The sequence below is a fragment of the Perca flavescens genome, chromosome 22, assembly GCF_004354835.1.
Source record: "Perca flavescens isolate YP-PL-M2 chromosome 22, PFLA_1.0, whole genome shotgun sequence".
Lineage (NCBI taxonomy): Eukaryota > Metazoa > Chordata > Actinopteri > Perciformes > Percidae > Perca > Perca flavescens.
The window spans coordinates 1,395,202-1,413,679 of NC_041352.1; the positions used below are offsets into that span (position 1 = coordinate 1,395,202).

Sequence of the window (18,478 nt, forward strand, 5' to 3'; positions counted from 1 at the left end):
TGTAGACCACCCCAAAGATAACACGTGGCGTGCTACCGTGTAAGGTCCCATCCAACAGGTTTGTGGTACGTGAAGGGTAAAATGTCAACATGTCCACGAGTCCGCTTCCCCAATTTCTGAATAACAGTCTAATACCCTTATAAGCATACATGTGCAGGTCAACCTCGAAAAGTAATAAAACCAATGCAAGTGGAACTGTTTTGAAGATCAATCGCCCGCCTTTAAATTTAGGCTGGAGTAGTCTCTGTGGCGCAATAGGTCAGCTCATTCGACTGTTAACCGAAAGGATGGTGGTTCAAGTCCACCCAGGGATGTTTTGTGCTTAAATAACAAGGAATTAGCCAACTCTGGGCACGATCCTTCTGCAGGACAATGTAGACCACCCCAAAGATAACACGAGTGGCGTGCTAATGTGTAAGGCCCCATCCGACAGGTTTGTGGATTGTGGTACGTGAAGGGTAACTTTATGTCATTGAACATGCAAGTTGATGTGATCGAGAAACCAGCAGAAAAATGACTGCTACGTCATCAGTGGCGGAATATTCTTGTATGCTAAATATAAGAATTCAAAGTCAGAGTCCCATTGAAATGTAAGAAAAATACAATGCACGGCCAACTTCAACATGTCCACGAGTCCGCTTCCCCAATTTCTGAATAACAGGATAATACCCTGATAAGCATACATGTGCAGTTCAACCTCGAAAAGTAATAAAACCAATGCAAGTGGAAGTGTTTTGAAGATCAATCACTTGCCATTAAAGGCAGACTGGAGTAGTCTCTGTGGCGCAATAGGTCAGCGCAGTCGGCTGTTAACCGAAAGGATGGTGGTTCAAGTCCACCCAGGGACGTTTTGAGCTTAAATAACAAGGAATGTGCCAACTCTGGGCACTATCCTTCTGCAGGAGAATGTAGACCACCCCAAAGATAACACGAGTGGCGTGCTAATGTGTAAGGCCCCATCCGACAGGTTTGTGGTACATGAAGGGCAACTTTATGTCATTGAACATGCAAGTTGATGTGTTCGAGAAACCAGCAGCAAAATGACTGCTACATCGTCAGTGGCGGAATATTCTTGTATGCTAAATATAGGAAATCAAAGTCAGAGTCCCATTGAAATGTAAGAAGAATACAATGCACGGCCACCTTCAACATGTCCACGAGTCCGCTTCCCCAATTTCTGAGTAACAGTCTAATACCCTTATAAGCGTACATCTGCAGCTCAACCTTGAAAATTAATAAAACAAATGCAAGTGGAAATGGCATGAAGATCAATTGCTTGCCATTAAAGGCAGACTGGAGTAGTCTCTGTGGCGCAATAGGTCAGCGCAGTCGGCTGTTAACCGAAAGGATGGTGGTTCAAGTCCACCCAGGGACGTTTTTGAGCTTAAATAACAAGGAATGTGCCAACTCTGGGCACTATCCTTCTGCAGGAGAATGTAGACCACCCCAAAGATAACACGAGTGGCGTGCTAATGTGTAAGGCCCCATCCGACAGGTTTGTGGTACATGAAGGGCAACTTTATGTCATTGAACATGCAAGTTGATGTGATTGAGAAACCAGCAGCAAAATGACTGCTACATCGTCAGTGGTGGAATATTCTTGTATGCTAAATATAAGAATTCAAAGTCAGAGTCCCATTGAAATGTAAGAAAAATACAATGCACGGCCAGCTTCAACATGTCCACGAGTCCGCTTCCCCAATTTCTGAGTAACAGTCTAATAGCCTTATAAGCGTACATCTGCAGCTCAACCTTGAAAATTAATAAAAAACAAATGCAAGTGGAAATGGCATGAAGATCAATCGCTTGCCATTAAAGACTTACTGGAGTAGTCTCTGTGGTGCAATAGGTCAGCGCAGTCGGCTGTTAACCGAAAGGATGGTGGTTGAAGTCCACCCAGGGATGTTTGATCTTAAATAACAAGTAATGAGCCAACTCTGGGCACTATCCTTCTGCAGGAGAATGTAGACCACCCCAAAGATAACATCGACAGGTTTGGCGTGCTTTACCGTTGATGTTATCGAAAACCAGGTCCCATCCAACAGGTTTGTGGTATAGGAAATCGTGAAGGGTAAGAAAAAATACAATTCAACATGTCCACGAGTCCGCTTCCCCAATTTCTGAATAACAGTCTAATACCCTTATAAGCATACATGTGCAGGTCAACCTCGAAAAGTAATAAAACCAATGCAAGTGGAACTGTTTTGAAGATCAATCGCCCGCCTTTAAATTTAGGCTGGAGTAGTCTCTGTGGCGCAATAGGTCAGCGCATTCGACTGTTAACCGAAAGGATGGTGGTTCAAGTCCACCCAGGGACGTTTTGTGCTTAAATAACAAGGAATTAGCCAACTCTGGGCACGATCCTTCTGCAGGACAATGTAGACCACCCCAAAGATAACACGAGTGGCGTGCTAATGTGTAAGGCCCCATCCGATAGGTTTGTGGATTGTGGTACATGAAGGGTAACTTTATGTCATTGAACATGCAAGTTGATGTGTTCGAAAAACCAGCAGCAAAATGACTGCTACATCGTCAGTGGCGGAATATTCTTGTATGCTAAATATAGGAAATCAAAGTCAGAGTCCCATTGAAATGTAAGAAGAATACAATGCACGGCCAGCTTCAACATGTCCACGAGTCCGCTTCCCCAATTTCTGAGTAACAGTCTAATACCCTTATAAGCGTACATCTGCAGCTCAACCTTGAAAATTAATAAAACAAATGCAAGTGGAAATGGCATGAAGATCAATCGCTTGCCATTAAAGGCAGACTGGAGTAGTCTCTGTGGCGCAATAGGTCAGCGCAGTCGGCTGTTAACCGAAAGGATGGTGGTTCAAGTCCACCCAGGGACGTTTTGAGCTTAAATAACAAGGAATGTGCCAACTCTGGGCACTATCCTTCTGCAGGAGAATGTAGACCACCCCAAAGATAACACGAGTGGCGTGCTAATGTGTAAGGCCCCATCCGACAGGTTTGTGGTACGTGAAAGATAACTTTATGTCATTGAACATGCAAGTTGATGTGATTGAGAAACCAGCAGCAAAATGACTGCTACATCGTCAGTGGCGGAATATTCTTGTATGCTAAATATAAGAATTCAAAGTCAGAGTCCCATTGAAATGTAAGAAAAATACAATGCACGGCCAGCTTCAACATGTCCACGAGTCCGCTTCCCCAATTTCTGAGTAACAGTCTAATACCCTTATAAGCGTACATCTGCAGCTCAACCTTGAAAATTAATAAAACAAATGCAAGTGGAAATGGCATGAAGATCAATCGCTTGCCATTAAAGACTTACTAGAGTAGTCTCTGTGGCGCAATAGGTCAGCGCAGTTGGCTGTTAACCGAAAGGATGGTGGTTGAAGTCCACCCACGGATGTTTGATCTTAAATAACAAGTAATGAGCCAACACTGGGCACTATCCTTCTGCAGGAGAATGTAGACCACCCCAAAGATAACACGAGTGGCGTGCTACCGTGTAAGGTCCCATCCAACAGGTTTGTGGTAAAGGGTAAGCTTCAACATGTCCAATATTCTTGAGTCCGCTTCCCCCATTTCTGAATAACAGTCTAATACCCTTATAAGCATACATGTGCAGGTCATCCTCGAAAAGTAATAAAACCAATGCAAGTGGAACTGTTTTGAAGATCAATCGCCCGCCTTTAAATTTAGGCTGGAGTAGTCTCTGTGGCGCAATAGGTCAGCGCATTCGACTGTTAACCGAAAGGATGGTGGTTCAAGTCCACCCAGGGACGTTTTGTGCTTAAATAACAAGGAATTAGCCAACTCTGGGCACGATCCTTCTGCAGGACAATGTAGACCACCCCAAAGATAACACGAGTGGCGTGCTAATGTGTAAGGCCCCATCCGATAGGTTTGTGGTACGTGAAGGGTAACTTTATGTCATTGAACATGCAAGTTGATGTGATCGAGAAACCAGCAGAAAAATGACTGCTACGTCATCAGTGGCGGAATATTCTTGTATGCTAAATATAGGAAATCAAAGTCAGAGTCCCATTGAAATGTAAGAAAAATACAATGCACGGCCAACTTCAACATGTCCACGAGTCCGCTTCCCCAATTTCTGAATAACAGGATAATACCCTGATAAGCATACATGTGCAGTTCAACCTCGAAAAGTAATAAAACCAATGCAAGTGGAAGTGTTTTGAAGATCAATCGCCCGCCTTTAAAGTCAGGCTGGAGTAGTCTCTGTGGCGCAATAGGTCAGCGCAGTCGGCTGTTAACCGAAAGGATGGTGGTTCAAGTCCACCCAGGGACGTTTTGAGCTTAAGTAACAAGGAATATTCCAACTCTGGGCACTATCCTTCTGCAGGAGAATGTAGACCACCCCAAAGATAACACGAGTGGCGTGCTAATGTGTAAGGCCCCATCCGACAGGTTTGTGGTACATGAAGGGTAACTTTATGTCATTGAACATGCAAGTTGATGTGTTCGAAAACCAGCAGCAAAATGACTGCTACATCGTCAGTGGCGGAATATTCTTGTATGCTAAATATAGGAAATCAAAGTCAGAGTCCCATTGAAATGTAAGAAGAATACAATGCACGGCCAGCTTCAACATGTCCACGAGTCCGCTTCCCCAATTTCTGAGTAACAGTCTAATACCCTTATAAGCGTACATCTGCAGCTCAACCTTGAAAATTAATAAAACAAATGCAAGTGGAAATGGCATGAAGATCAATCGCTTGCCATTAAAGGCAGACTGGAGTAGTCTCTGTGGCGCAATAGGTCAGCGCAGTCGGCTGTTAACCGAAAGGATGGTGGTTCAAGTCCACCCAGGGACGTTTTGAGCTTAAATAACAAGGAATGTGCCAACTCTGGGCACTATCCTTCTGCAGGAGAATGTAGACCACCCCAAAGATAACACAAGTGGCGTGCTAATGTGTAAGGCCCCATCCGACAGGTTTGTGGTACGTGAAAGATAACTTTATGTCATTGAACATGCAAGTTGATGTGATTGAGAAACCAGCAGCAAAATGACTGCTACATCGTCAGTGGTGGAATATTCTTGTATGCTAAATATAAGAATTCAAAGTCAGAGTCCCATTGAAATGTAAGAAAAATACAATGCACGGCCAGCTTCAACATGTCCACGAGTCCGCTTCTCCAATTTCTGAGTAACAGTCTAATAGCCTTATAAGCGTACATCTGCAGCTTAACCTTGAAAAGTAATAAAACAAATGCAAGTGGAAATGGCATGAAGATCAATCGCTTGCCATTAAAGACTTACTAGAGTAGTCTCTGTGGCGCAATAGGTCAGCGCAGTTGGCTGTTAACCGAAAAATTGGGTTGAAGTCCACCCACGGATGTTTGATCTTAAATAACAAGTAATGAGCCAACACTGGGCACTATCCTTCTGCAGGAGAATGTAGACCACCCCAAAGATAACACGAGTGGCGTGCTACCGTGTAAGGTCCCATCCACCAGGTTTGTGGTACGTGAAGGGTAAGCTTCAACATGTCCACGAGTCCGCTTCCCCAATTTCTGAATAACAGTCTAATACCCTTATAAGCATACATGTGCAGGTCATCCTCGAAAAGTAATAAAACCAATGCAAGTGGAAGTGTTTTGAAGATCAATCAATGCCGCCTTTAAATTTAGGCTGGAGTAGTCTCTGTGGCGCAATAGGTCAGCTCATTCGACTGTTAACCGAAAGGATGGTGGTTCAAGTCCACCCAGGGATGTTTTGTGCTTAAATAACAAGGAATTAGCCAACTCTGGGCACGATCCTTCTGCAGGACAATGTAGACCCCCCCAAAGATAAACACAAGTGGCGTGCTAATGTGTAAGGCCCCATCCGACAGGTTTGTGGTACATTGTGGTATTGAAAGGGTAACTTTATGTCATTGAACATGCAAGTTGATGTGTTCGAAAAACCAGCAGCAAAATGACTGCTACATCGTCAGTGGCGGAATATTCTTGTATGCTAAATATAGGAAATCAAAGTCAGAGTCCCATTGAAATGTAAGAAGAATACAATGCACGGCCAGCTTCAACATGTCCACGAGTCCGCTTCCCCAATTTCTGAATAACAGTCTAATACCCTTATAAGCATACATGTGCAGGTCAACCTCGAAAAGTAATAAAACCAATGCAAGTGGAACTGTTTTGAAGATCAATCGCTTGCCATTAAAGGCAGACTGGAGTAGTCTCTGTGGCGCAATAGGTCAGCGCAGTCGGCTGTTAACCGAAAGGATGGTGGTTCAAGTCCACCCAGGGACGTTTTGAGCTTAAATAACAAGGAATTAGCCAACTCTGGGCACTATCCTTCTGCAGGAGAATGTAGACCACCCCAAATATAACACAAGTGGCGTGCTATTATTTAAGGCCCCATCCGACAGGTTTGTGGTACATGAAGGGCAACTTTATGTCATTGAACATGCAAGTTGATGTGTTCGAGAAACCAGCAGCAAAATGACTGCTACATCGTCAGTGGCGGAATATTCTTGTATGCTAAATATAGGAATTCAAAGTCAGAGTCCCATTGAAATGTAAGAAAAATACAATGCACGGCCAGCTTCAACATGTCCACAAGTCCGATTCCCCAATTTCTGAGTAACAGTCTAATACCCTTATAAGCGTACATCTGCAGCTCAACCTTGAAAATTAATAAAAACAATGCAAGTGGAAATGGCATGAAGATCAATCGCTTGCCATTAAAGGCAGACAGGAGTAGTCTCTGTGGCGCAATAGGTCAGCGCAGTCGGCTGTTAACTGAAAGGATGGTGATTGAAGTCCACCCAGGGACGTTTTGAGCTTAAATAACAAGGAATGTGCCAACTCTGGGCACTATCCTTCTGCAGGAGAATGTAGACCACCCCAAAGATAACACGAGTGGCGTGCTAATGTGTAAGGCCCCATCCGACAGGTTTGTGGTACGTGAAAGATAACTTTATGTCATTGAACATGCAAGTTGATGTGATTGAGAAACCAGCAGCAAAATGACTGCTACATCGTCAGTGGCGGAATATTCTTGTATGCTAAATATAAGAATTCAAAGTCAGAGTCCCATTGAAATGTAAGAAAAATACAATGCACGGCCAGCTTCAACATGTCCACGAGTCCGCTTTCCCGATTTCTGAGTAACAGTCTAATACCCTTATAAGCGTACATCTGCAGCTCAACCTTGAAAATTAATAAAACAAATGCAAGTGGAAATGGCATGAAGATCAATCGCTTGCCATTAAAGACTTACTGGAGTAGTCTCTGTGGTGCAATAGGTCAGCGCAGTCGGCTGTTAACCGAAAGGATGGTGGTTGAAGTCCACCCACCCGGATGTTTGATCTTAAATAACAAGTAATGAGCCAACTCTGGGCACTATCCTTCTGCAGGAGAATGTAGACCACCCCAAAGATAACACGAGTGGCGTGCTAAAAAGGTCCCATCCAACAGGTTTGTGGTACGACTGCTACATCGTCAGGGTAATGCTTCAACATGTCCACGAGTCCGCCAGCTTCCCCATTTCTTCCCCAATTTCTGAATAACAGTCTAATACCCTTATAAGCATACATGTGCAGGTCAACCTCGAAAAGTAATAAAACCAATGCAAGTGGAACTGTTTTGAAGATCAATCGCCCGCCTTTAAATTTAGGCTGGAGTAGTCTCTGTGGCGCAATAGGTCAGCGCATTCGACTGTTAACCGAAAGGATGGTGGTTCAAGTCCACCCAGGGACGTTTTGTGCTTAAATAACAAGGAATTAGCCAACTCTGGGCACGATCCTTCTGCAGGACAATGTAGACCACCCCAAAGATAACACGAGTGGCGTGCTAATGTGTAAGGCCCCATCCGACAGGTTTGTGGTACATGAAGGGCAACTTTATGTCATTGAACATGCAAGTTGATGTGTTCGAAAACCAGCAGCAAAATGACTGCTACATCGTCAGTGGCGGAATATTCTTGTATGCTAAATATAGGAAATCAAAGTCAGAGTCCCATTGAAATGTAAGAAGAATACAATGCACGGCCAGCTTCAACATGTCCACGAGTCCGCTTCCCCAATTTCTGAATAACAGTCTAATACCCTTATAAGCGTACATCTGCAGCTCAACCTTGAAAATTAATAAAACAAATGCAAGTGGAAATGGCATGAAGATCAATCGCTTGCCATTAAAGGCAGACGGGAGTAGTCTCTGTGGCGCAATAGGTCAGCGCAGTCGGCTGTTAACCGAAAGGATGGTGGTTCAAGTCCACCCAGGGACGTTTTGTGCTTAAATAACAAGGAATGTGCCAACTCTGGGCACTATCATTCTGCAGGAGAATGTAGACCACCCCAAAGATAACACGAGTGGCGTGCTAATGTGTAAGGCCCCATCCGACAGGTTTGTGGTACATGAAAGATAACTTTATGTCATTGAACATGCAAGTTGATGTGATTGAGAAACCAGCAGCAAAATGACTGCTACATCGTCAGTGGCGGAATATTCTTGTATGCTAAATATAAGAATTCAAAGTCAGAGTCCCATTGAAATGTAAGAAAATACAATGCACGGCCAGCTTCAACATGTCCACGAGTCCGCTTCCCCAATTTCTGAGTAACAGTCTAATACCCTTATAAGCGTACATCTGCAGCTCAACCTTGAAAATTAATAAAACAAATGCAAGTGGAAATGGCATGAAGATCAATCGCTTGCCATTAAAGACTTACTGGAGTAGTCTCTGTGGTGCAATAGGTCAGCGCAGTCGGCTGTTAACCGAAAGGATGGTGGTTGAAGTCCACCCACGGATGTTTGATCTTAAATAACAAGTAATGAGCCAACTCTGGGCACTATCCTTCTGCAGGAGAATGTAGCCACCCCAAAGATAACACGAGTGGCGTGCTACCGTGTAAGGTCCCATCCAACAGGTTTGTGGTACGTGAAGGGTAAGCTTCAACATGTCCACAGAGTCCGCTTCCCCAATTTCTGAATAACAGTCTAATACCCTTATAAGCATACATGTGCAGGTCAACCTCGAAAAGTAATAAAACCAATGTAAGTGGAACTGTTTTGAAGATCAATCGCCCGCCTTTAAATTTAGGCTGGAGTAGTCTCTGTGGCCTTTAAATTTAGGCTAGGTCAGCGCAATAGGTCGCGCGCATTGGCTGTTAACCGAAAGGATGGTGGTTCAAGTCCACCCAGGGACGTTTTGTGCTTAAATAACAAGGAATTAGCCAACTCTGGGCACGATCCTTCTGCAGGACAATGTAGACCACCCCAAAGATAACACGAGTGGCGTGCTAATGTGTAAGGCCCCATCCGACAGGTTTGTGGTTGTGGTATGAAGGGTAACTTTATGTCATTGAACATGCAAGTTGATGTGATTGAGAAACCAGCAAAAAAATGACTGCTACGTCATCAGTGGCGGAATATTCTTGTATGCTAAATATAGGAAATCAAAGTCAGAGTCCCATTGAAATGTAAGAAAAATACAATGCACGGCCAACTTCAACATGTCCACGAGTCCGCTTCCCCAATTTCTGAATAACAGGCTAATACCCTGATAAGCATACATGTGCAGTTCAACCTCGAAAAGTAATAAAACAAATGCAAGTGGAAGTGTTTTGAAGATCAATCGCCCGCCTTTAAAGTCAGGCTGGAGTAGTCTCTGTGGCGCAATAGGTCAGCGCAGTCGGCTGTTAACCGAAAGGATGGTGGTTCAAGTCCACCCAGGGACGTTTTGAGCTTAAATAACAAGGAATTAGCCAACTCTGGGCACGATCCTTCTGCAGGACAATATAGACCACCCCAAATATAACACAAGTGGCGTGCTAATGTTTAAGGCCCCATCCGACAGGTTTGTGGTACATGAAGGGTAACTTTATGTCATTGAACATGCAAGTTGATGTGTTCGAGAAACCAGCAGCAAAATGACTGCTACATCGTCAGTGGCGGAATATTCTTGTATGCTAAATATAGGAAATCAAAGTCAGAGTCCCATTGAAATGTAAGAAAAATACAATGCACGGCCAGCTTCAACATGTCCACGAGTCCGCTTCCCCGATTTCTGAGTAACAGTCTAATACCCTTATAAGCGTACATCTGCAGCTCAACCTTGAAAATTAATAAAACAAATGCAAGTGGAAATGGCATGAAGATCAATCGCTTGCCATTAAAGGCAGACAGGAGTAGTCTCTGTGGCGCAATAGGTCAGCGCAGTCGGCTGTTAACCGAAAGGATGGTGGTTCAAGTCCACCCAGGGACGTTTTGAGCTTAAATAACAAGGAATGTGCCAACTCTGGGCACTATCCTTCTGCAGGAGAATGTAGACCACCCCAAAGATAACGCGAGTGGCGTGCTAATGTTTAAGGCCCCATCCGACAGGTTTGTGGTACGTGAAAGATAACTCTATGTCATTAAACATGCAAGTTGATGTGATTGAGAAACCAGCAGCAAAATGACTGCTACATCGTCAGTGGCGGAATATTCTTGTATGCTAAATATAAGAATTCAAAGTCAGAGTCCCATTGAAATGTAAGAAAAATACAATGCACGGCCAGCTTCAACATGTCCACGAGTCCGCTTCCCCAATTTCTGAGTAACAGTCTAATACCCTTATAAGCGTACATCTGCAGCTCAACCTTGAAAATTAATAAAACAAATGCAAGTGGAAATGGCATGAAGATCAATCGCTTGCCATTAAAGACTTACTGGAGTAGTCTCTGTGGTGCAATAGGTCAGCGCAGTCGGCTGTTAACCGAAAGGATGGTGGTTCAAGTCCACCCAGGGATGTTTTGTGAGCTTAAATAACAAGGAATGAGCCAACTCTGGGCACTATCCTTCTGCAGGAGAATGTAGACCACCCCAAAGATAACACGAGTGGCGTGCTACCGTGTAAGGTCCCATCCAACAGGTTTGTGGTACGTGAAGGGTAAGCTTCAACATGTCCACGAGTCCGCTTCCCCAATTTCTGAATAACAGTCTAATACCCTTATAAGCATACATGTGCAGGTCAACCTCGAAAAGTAATAAAACCAATGCAAGTGGAACTGTTTTGAAATCAATCGCCATCTTTAAATTTAGGCTGGAGTAGTCTCTGTGGCGCAATAGGTCAGCGCATTCAAAAACCGAAAGGATGGTGGTTCAAGTCCACCCAGGGAGTTTTGAAATTAAATAACAAGGAATTAGCCAACTCTGGGCACGATCCTTCTGCAACAATGTAGACCACCCCAAAGATAACACGAGTGGTCAAATGTGTAAGGCCCCATCCGATAGGGTTTGTGGATTGTGGTAACAAGGGTAACTTTATGTCATTGAACATGCAAGTTGATGTGATCGAAAAACCAGCAGCAAAATGACTGCTACATCATCAGTGGCGGAATATTCTTGTATGCTAAATATAGGAAATCAAAGGAGTCCCATTGAAATGTAAGAAAAATACAATGCACGGCCAACTTCAACATGTCCACGAGTCCGCTTCCCCAATTTCTGAATAACAGTCTAATACCCTTATAAGCATATCTGCAGCTCAACCTTGAAAAGTAATAAAACAAATGCAAGTGGAAATGGCATGAAGATCAATCGCTTGCCATTAAAGGCAGACTGGAGTAGTCTCTGTGGCGCAATAGGTCAGCGCAGTCGGCTGTTAACCGAAAGGATGGTGGTTCAAGTCCACCCAGGGACGTTTTGAGCTTAAATAACAAGGAATGTGCCAACTCTGGGCACTATCCTTCTGCAGGAGAATGTAGACCACCCCAAAGATAACACGAGTGGCGTGCTAATGTGTAAGGCCCCATCCGACAGGTTTGTGGTACATGAAGGATAACTTTATGTCATTGAACATGCAAGTTGATGTGTTCGAAAAACCAGCAGCAAAATGACTGCTACATCGTCAGTGGCGGAATATTCTTGTATGCTAAATATAGGAAATCAAAGTCAGAGTCCCATTGAAATGTAAGAAGAATACAATGCACGGCCAGCTTCAACATGTCCACGAGTCCGCTTCCCCAATTTCTGAGTAACAGTCTAATACCCTTACAAGCGTACATCTGCAGCTTAACCTTGAAAAGTAATAAAACAAATACAAGTGGAAATGGCATGAAGATCAATCGCTTGCCAATAAAGACTTACTAGAGTAGTCTCTGTGGCGCAATAGGTCAGCGCAGTCGGCTGTTAACCGAAAGGATGGTGGTTCAAGTCCACCCAGGGACGTTTTGTGCTTAAATAACAAGGAATTAGCCAACTCTGGGCACGATCCTTCTGCAGGACAATATAGACCACCCCAAATATAACACAAGTGGCGTGCTATTATTTAAGGCCCCATCTGACAGGTTTGTGGTACATGATTGAACTTTCAAGTTGATGTGATCGAGAAACCAGCAGCAAAATAACTGCTACATCGTCAGTGGCGGAATATTCTTGTATGCTAAATATAGGAAATCAAAGTCAGAGTCCCATTGAAATGTAAGAAAAATACAATGCACGGCCAGCTTCAACATGTCCACGAGTCCGCTTCCCCGATTTCTGAGTAACAGTCTAATACCCTTATAAGCCTACATCTGCAGCTCAACTTTGAAAATTAATAAAACAAATGCAAGTGGAAATGGCATGAAGATCAATCGCCCGCCTTTAAAGTCAGGCTGGAGTAGTCTCTGTGGCGCAATAGGTCAGCGCAGTCGGCTGTTAACCGAAAGGATGGTGGTTCAAGTCCACCCAGGGACGTTTTGAGCTTAAATAACAAGGAATTAGCCAACTCTGGGCACTATCCTTCTGCAGGAGAATGTAGACCACCCCAAAGATAACACAAGTGGCGTGCTAATATTTAAGGCCCCATCTGACAGGTTTGTGGTACATGATTGAACTTTCAAGTTGATGTGATTGAGAAACCAGCAGCAAAATGACTGCTACATCGTCAGTGGCGGAATATTCTTGTATGCTAAATATAAGAATTCAAAGTCAGAGTCCCATTGAAATGTAAGAAAAATACAATGCACGGCCAGCTTCAACATGTCCACGAGTCCGCTTCCCCGATTTCTGAGTAACAGTCTAATACCCTTATAAGCGTACATCTGCAGCTCAACCTTGAAAATTAATAAAACAAATGCAAGTGGAAATGGCATGAAGATCAATCGCTTGCCATTAAAGACTTACTGGAGTAGTCTCTGTGGTGCAATAGGTCAGCGCAGTCGGCTGTTAACCGAAAGGATGGTGGTTGAAGTCCACCCACGGATGTTTGATCTTAAATAACAAGTAATGAGCCAACTCTGGGCACTATCCTTCTGCAGGAGAATGTAGACCACCCCAAAGATAACACGAGTGGCGTGCTACCGTGTAAGGTCCCATCCAACAGGTTTGTGGTACGTGAAGGGTAAGCTTCAACATGTCCACGAGTCCGCTTCCCCAATTTCTGAATAACAGTCTAATACCCTTATAAGCATACATGTGCAGGTCAACCTCGAAAAGTAATAAAACCAATGCAAGTGGAACTGTTTTGAAGATCAATCGCCCGCCTTTAAATTTAGGCTGGAGTAGTCTCTGTGGCGCAATAGGTCAGCGCATTCGACTGTTAACCGAAAGGATGGTGGTTCAAGTCCACCCAGGGACGTTTTGTGCTTAAATAACAAGGAATTAGCCAACTCTGGGCACGATCCTTCTGCAGGACAATGTAGACCACCCCAAAGATAACACGAGTGGCGTGCTAATGTGTAAGGCCCCATCCGATAGGTTTGTGGATTGTGGTACGTGAAGGGTAACTTTATGTCATTGAACATGCAAGTTGATGTGTTCGAAAAACCAGCAGCAAAATGACTGCTACATCGTCAGTGGCGGAATATTCTTGTATGCTAAATATAGGAAATCAAAGTCAGAGTCCCATTGAAATGTAAGAAAAATACAATGCACGGCCAGCTTCAACATGTCCACGAGTCCGCTTCCCCAATTTCTGAATAACAGTCTAATACCCTGATAAGCATACATCTGCAGTTCAACCTCAAAAGTAATAAAACCAATGCAAGTGGAAGTGTTTTGAAGATCAATCGCCCGCCTTTAAAGGTAGACTGGAGTAGTCTCTGTGGCGCAATAGGTCAGCGCAGTCGGCTGTTAACCGAAAGGATGGTGGTTCAAGTCCACCCAGGGACGTTTTTGAGCTTAAATAACAAGGAATTAGCCAACTCTGGGCACGATCCTTCTGCAGGACAATATAGACCACCCCAAATATAACACAAGTGGCGTGCTATTATTTAAGGCCCCATCCGACAGGTTTGTGGTACATGAAGGGCAACTTTATGTCATTGAACATGCAAGTTGATGTGTTCGAGAAACCAGCAGCAAAATGACTGCTACATCGTCAGTGGCGGAATATTCTTGTATGCTAAATATAGGAAATCAAAGTCAGAGTCCCATTGAAATGTAAGAAGAATACAATGCACGGCCAGCTTCAACATGTCCACGAGTCCGCTTCCCCAATTTCTGAGTAACAGTCTAATACCCTTATAAGCGTACATCTGCAGCTCAACCTTGAAAATTAATAAAACAAATGCAAGTGGAAATGGCATGAAGATCAATTGCTTGCCATTAAAGGCAGACTGGAGTAGTCTCTGTGGCGCAATAGGTCAGCGCAGTCGGCTGTTAACCGAAAGGATGGTGGTTCAAGTCCACCCAGGGACGTTTTTGAGCTTAAATAACAAGGAATGTGCCAACTCTGGGCACTATCCTTCTGCAGGAGAATGTAGACCACCCCAAAGATAACACGAGTGGCGTGCTAATGTGTAAGGCCCCATCCGACAGGTTTGTGGTACGTGAAAGATAACTTTATGTCATTGAACATGCAAGTTGATGTGATTGAGAAACCAGCAGCAAAATGACTGCTACATCGTCAGTGGTGGAATATTCTTGTATGCTAAATATAAGAATTCAAAGTCAGAGTCCCATTGAAATGTAAGAAAAATACAATGCACGGCCAGCTTCAACATGTCCACGAGTCCGCTTCCCCGATTTCTGAGTAACAGTCTAATACCCTTATAAGCGTACATCTGCAGCTCAACTTTGAAAATTAATAAAACAAATGCAAGTGGAAATGGCATGAAGATCAATCGCTTGCCATTAAAGACTTACTGGAGTAGTCTCTGTGGTGCAATAGGTCAGCGCAGTCGGCTGTTAACCGAAAGGATGGTGGTTGAAGTCCACCCACGGATGTTTGATCTTAAATAACAAGTAATGAGCCAACTCTGGGCACTATCCTTCTGCAGGAGAATGTAGACCACCCCAAAGATAACACGAGTGGCGTGCTACCGTGTAAGGTCCCATCCAACAGGTTTGTGGTACGTGAAGGGTAAGCTTCAACATGTCCACGAGTCCGCTTCCCCAATTTCTGAATAACAGTCTAATACCCTTATAAGCATACATGTGCAGGTCAACCTCGAAAAGTAATAAAACCAATGCAAGTGGAACTGTTTTGAAGATCAATCGCCCGCCTTTAAATTTAGGCTGGAGTAGTCTCTGTGGCGCAATAGGTCAGCGCATTCGACTGTTAACCGAAAGGATGGTGGTTCAAGTCCACCCAGGGACGTTTTGTGCTTAAATAACAAGGAATTAGCCAACTCTGGGCACGATCCTTCTGCAGGACAATGTAGACCACCCCAAAGATAACACGAGTGGCGTGCTAATGTGTAAGGCCCCATCCGATAGGTTTGTGGATTGTGGTACGTGAAGGGTAACTTTATGTCATTGAACATGCAAGTTGATGTGATCGAGAAACCAGCAAAAAAATGACTGCTACGTCATCAGTGGCGGAATATTCTTGTATGCTAAATATAGGAAATCAAAGTCAGAGTCCCATTGAAATGTAAGAAAAATACAATGCACGGCCAACTTCAACATGTCCACGAGTCCGCTTCCCCAATTTCTGAATAACAGGATAATACCCTGATAAGCATACATGTGCAGTTCAACCTCGAAAAGTAATAAAACCAATGCAAGTGGAAGTGTTTTGAAGATCAATCGCCCGCCTTTAAAGTCAAGCTGGAGTAGTCTCTGTGGCGCAATAGGTCAGCGCAGTCGGCTGTTATCCGAAAGGATGGTGGTTCAAGTCCACCCAGGGACGTTTTGAGCTTAAGTAACAAGGAATATTCCAACTCTGGGCACTATCCTTCTGCAGGAGAATGTAGACCACCCCAAAGATAACACGAGTGGCGTGCTAATGTGTAAGGCCCCATCTGACAGGTTTGTGGTACATGAAGGGTAACTTTATGTCATTGAACATGCAAGTTGATGTGTTCGAAAAACCAGCAGCAAAATGACTGCTACATCGTCAGTGGCGGAATATTCTTGTATGCTAAATATAGGAAATCAAAGTCAGAGTCCCATTGAAATGTAAGAAGAATACAATGCACGGCCAGCTTCAACATGTCCACGAGTCCGCTTCCCCAATTTCTGAGTAACAGTCTAATACCCTTATAAGCGTACATCTGCAGCTCAACCTTGAAAATTAATAAAACAAATGCAAGTGGAAATGGCATGAAGATCAATCGCTTGCCAATAAAGACTTACTAGAGTAGTCTCTGTGGCGCAATAGGTCAGCGCAGTCGGCTGTTAACCGAAAGGATGGTGGTTCAAGTCCACCCAGGGACGTTTTGTGCTTAAATAACAAGGAATTAGCCAACTCTGGGCACGATCCTTCTGCAGGACAATATAGACCACCCCAAATATAACACAAGTGGCGTGCTATTATTTAAGGCCCCATCCGACAGGTTTGTGGTACATGAAGGGCAACTTTATGTCATTGAACATGCAAGTTGATGTGTTCGAGAAACCAGCAGCAAAATGACTGCTACATCGTCAGTGGCGGAATATTCTTGTATGCTAAATATAGGAATTCAAAGTCAGAGTCCCATTGAAATGTAAGAAAAATACAATGCACGGCCAACTGCAACATGTGCACGAGTCCGCTTCCCCAATTTCTGAGTAACAGTCTAATACCCTTATAAGTGTACATCTGCAGCTCAACCTTGAAAATTAATAAAAGAAATGCAAGTGGAAATGGCATGAAGATCAATCGCTTGCCATTAAAAACTTACTAGAGCAGTCTCTGTGGCGCAATAGGTCAGCGCAGTCAGCTGTTAACTGAAAAGATGGTGGTTCAAGTCCACCTAGTGACGTTTTGAGCTTAAATAACAAGGAATGTGCCAACTCTGGGCATGGTCCTTCTGCAGGAGAATGTAGACCACCCCAAAGATAACACGAGTGGCGTGCTAATGTGTAAGGCCCCATCCGACAGGTTTGTGGTACGTGAAGGTTAACTTTATGTCATTGAACATGCAAGTTGATGTGATCGAGAAACCAGCAGCAAAATGACTGCTACATCGTCAGTGGCGGAATATTCTTGTATGCTAAATATAAGAAATCAAAGTCGGAGTCCCATTGAAATGTAAGAAAAATACAATGCACGGCCAGCTTCAACATGTCCACGAGTCCGCTTCCCCAATTTCTGAGTAACAGTCTAATACCCTTATAAGCGTACATCTGCAGCTCAACCTTGAAAATTAATAAAACAAATGCAAGTGGAAATGGCATGAAGATCAATCGCTTGCCATTAAAGACTTACTAGAGTACTATCTGTGGCGCAATAGGTCAGCGCAGTCGGCTGTTAACCGAAAGGATGGTGGTTCAAGTCCACCCAGGGACGTTTTGTGCTTAAATAACAAGGAATTAGCCAACTCTGGGCACGATCCTTCTGCAGGACAATATAGACCACCCCAAATATAACACAAGTGGCGTGCTACTATTTAAGGCCCCATCTGACAGGTTTGTGGTACATGATTGAACTTTCAAGTTGATGTGATCGAGAAACCAGCAGCAAAATGACTGCTACATCGTCAGTGGCGGAATATTCTTGTATGCTAAATATAGGAATTCAAAGTCAGAGTCCCATTGAAATGTAAGAAAAATACAATGCACGGCCAGCTTCAACATGTCCACGAGTCCGCTTCCCCAATTTCTGAGTAACAGTCTAATACCCTTATAAGCGTACATCTGCAGCTTAACCTTGAAAAGTAATAAAACAAATGCAAGTGGAAATGGCATGAAGATCAATCGCTTGCCATTAAAGGCAGACTGGAGTAGTCTCTGTGGCGCAATAGGTCAGCGCAGTCGGCTGTTAACCGAAAGGATGGTGGTTCAAGTCCACCCAGGGACGTTTTGAGCTTAAATAACAAGGAATATTCCAACTCTGGGCACTATCCTTCTGCAGGAGAACGTAGACCACCCCAAAGATAACACCGAAAAGAGAGCCGAGCCAGTAGGCGAATGTCTCGATCTAAATTTCAGTTTTCGTTCCTATTGTCATGAAGGCTGGGTCATGACCGAAAGAACGAGATCCAGGGTACAAGTGGCCGAAATGGGATTCCTCAGAAGGGCGGCTGGCGTCTCCCGTAGAGATAGGGTGAGAAGCTCAGTCCTCCGTGAGGGACTCACAATTAAGCCGCTGCTCCTTCACGTCAAAAGGAGCCAGTTGAGGTGGTTCGGGCATCCGGTAAGGATGCCC

At 44.0% G+C, this 18,478-nt stretch overlaps 22 non-coding genes across 22 annotated transcripts; all 22 read left to right on the top strand.

Annotated features, from left to right (window-relative positions):
* Window positions 1–774: 774 nt before the first annotated feature.
* trnan-guu (transfer RNA asparagine (anticodon GUU)) lies at window positions 775–848 on the top strand. The gene has a single exon. It is a non-coding gene; the product is annotated as a tRNA-Asn (tRNA).
* A 453-nt stretch (window positions 849–1,301) lies between these two features.
* trnan-guu (transfer RNA asparagine (anticodon GUU)) lies at window positions 1,302–1,375 on the top strand. Its single transcript has one exon. It is a non-coding gene; the product is annotated as a tRNA-Asn (tRNA).
* An 869-nt stretch (window positions 1,376–2,244) lies between these two features.
* trnan-guu (transfer RNA asparagine (anticodon GUU)) lies at window positions 2,245–2,318 on the top strand. The gene has a single exon. It is a non-coding gene; the product is annotated as a tRNA-Asn (tRNA).
* A 460-nt stretch (window positions 2,319–2,778) lies between these two features.
* Window positions 2,779–2,852, top strand: trnan-guu (transfer RNA asparagine (anticodon GUU)). The gene has a single exon. It is a non-coding gene; the product is annotated as a tRNA-Asn (tRNA).
* An 829-nt stretch (window positions 2,853–3,681) lies between these two features.
* Window positions 3,682–3,755, top strand: trnan-guu (transfer RNA asparagine (anticodon GUU)). The gene has a single exon. It is a non-coding gene; the product is annotated as a tRNA-Asn (tRNA).
* A 453-nt stretch (window positions 3,756–4,208) lies between these two features.
* trnan-guu (transfer RNA asparagine (anticodon GUU)) lies at window positions 4,209–4,282 on the top strand. Its single transcript has one exon. It is a non-coding gene; the product is annotated as a tRNA-Asn (tRNA).
* Window positions 4,283–4,734: 452 nt separating this feature from the next.
* trnan-guu (transfer RNA asparagine (anticodon GUU)) lies at window positions 4,735–4,808 on the top strand. Its single transcript has one exon. It is a non-coding gene; the product is annotated as a tRNA-Asn (tRNA).
* A 1,364-nt stretch (window positions 4,809–6,172) lies between these two features.
* trnan-guu (transfer RNA asparagine (anticodon GUU)) lies at window positions 6,173–6,246 on the top strand. Its single transcript has one exon. It is a non-coding gene; the product is annotated as a tRNA-Asn (tRNA).
* Window positions 6,247–7,624: 1,378 nt separating this feature from the next.
* Window positions 7,625–7,698, top strand: trnan-guu (transfer RNA asparagine (anticodon GUU)). The gene has a single exon. It is a non-coding gene; the product is annotated as a tRNA-Asn (tRNA).
* A 452-nt stretch (window positions 7,699–8,150) lies between these two features.
* On the top strand, window positions 8,151–8,224 carry trnan-guu (transfer RNA asparagine (anticodon GUU)). Its single transcript has one exon. It is a non-coding gene; the product is annotated as a tRNA-Asn (tRNA).
* Window positions 8,225–9,603: 1,379 nt separating this feature from the next.
* trnan-guu (transfer RNA asparagine (anticodon GUU)) lies at window positions 9,604–9,677 on the top strand. Its single transcript has one exon. It is a non-coding gene; the product is annotated as a tRNA-Asn (tRNA).
* Window positions 9,678–10,130: 453 nt separating this feature from the next.
* Window positions 10,131–10,204, top strand: trnan-guu (transfer RNA asparagine (anticodon GUU)). The gene has a single exon. It is a non-coding gene; the product is annotated as a tRNA-Asn (tRNA).
* Window positions 10,205–11,549: 1,345 nt separating this feature from the next.
* Window positions 11,550–11,623, top strand: trnan-guu (transfer RNA asparagine (anticodon GUU)). The gene has a single exon. It is a non-coding gene; the product is annotated as a tRNA-Asn (tRNA).
* A 453-nt stretch (window positions 11,624–12,076) lies between these two features.
* On the top strand, window positions 12,077–12,150 carry trnan-guu (transfer RNA asparagine (anticodon GUU)). Its single transcript has one exon. It is a non-coding gene; the product is annotated as a tRNA-Asn (tRNA).
* A 436-nt stretch (window positions 12,151–12,586) lies between these two features.
* On the top strand, window positions 12,587–12,660 carry trnan-guu (transfer RNA asparagine (anticodon GUU)). The gene has a single exon. It is a non-coding gene; the product is annotated as a tRNA-Asn (tRNA).
* Window positions 12,661–13,469: 809 nt separating this feature from the next.
* trnan-guu (transfer RNA asparagine (anticodon GUU)) lies at window positions 13,470–13,543 on the top strand. Its single transcript has one exon. It is a non-coding gene; the product is annotated as a tRNA-Asn (tRNA).
* A 459-nt stretch (window positions 13,544–14,002) lies between these two features.
* Window positions 14,003–14,076, top strand: trnan-guu (transfer RNA asparagine (anticodon GUU)). Its single transcript has one exon. It is a non-coding gene; the product is annotated as a tRNA-Asn (tRNA).
* A 454-nt stretch (window positions 14,077–14,530) lies between these two features.
* Window positions 14,531–14,604, top strand: trnan-guu (transfer RNA asparagine (anticodon GUU)). The gene has a single exon. It is a non-coding gene; the product is annotated as a tRNA-Asn (tRNA).
* An 827-nt stretch (window positions 14,605–15,431) lies between these two features.
* Window positions 15,432–15,505, top strand: trnan-guu (transfer RNA asparagine (anticodon GUU)). Its single transcript has one exon. It is a non-coding gene; the product is annotated as a tRNA-Asn (tRNA).
* A 460-nt stretch (window positions 15,506–15,965) lies between these two features.
* trnan-guu (transfer RNA asparagine (anticodon GUU)) lies at window positions 15,966–16,039 on the top strand. Its single transcript has one exon. It is a non-coding gene; the product is annotated as a tRNA-Asn (tRNA).
* A 453-nt stretch (window positions 16,040–16,492) lies between these two features.
* Window positions 16,493–16,566, top strand: trnan-guu (transfer RNA asparagine (anticodon GUU)). The gene has a single exon. It is a non-coding gene; the product is annotated as a tRNA-Asn (tRNA).
* Window positions 16,567–18,056: 1,490 nt separating this feature from the next.
* Window positions 18,057–18,130, top strand: trnan-guu (transfer RNA asparagine (anticodon GUU)). Its single transcript has one exon. It is a non-coding gene; the product is annotated as a tRNA-Asn (tRNA).
* Window positions 18,131–18,478: the final 348 nt, after the last annotated feature.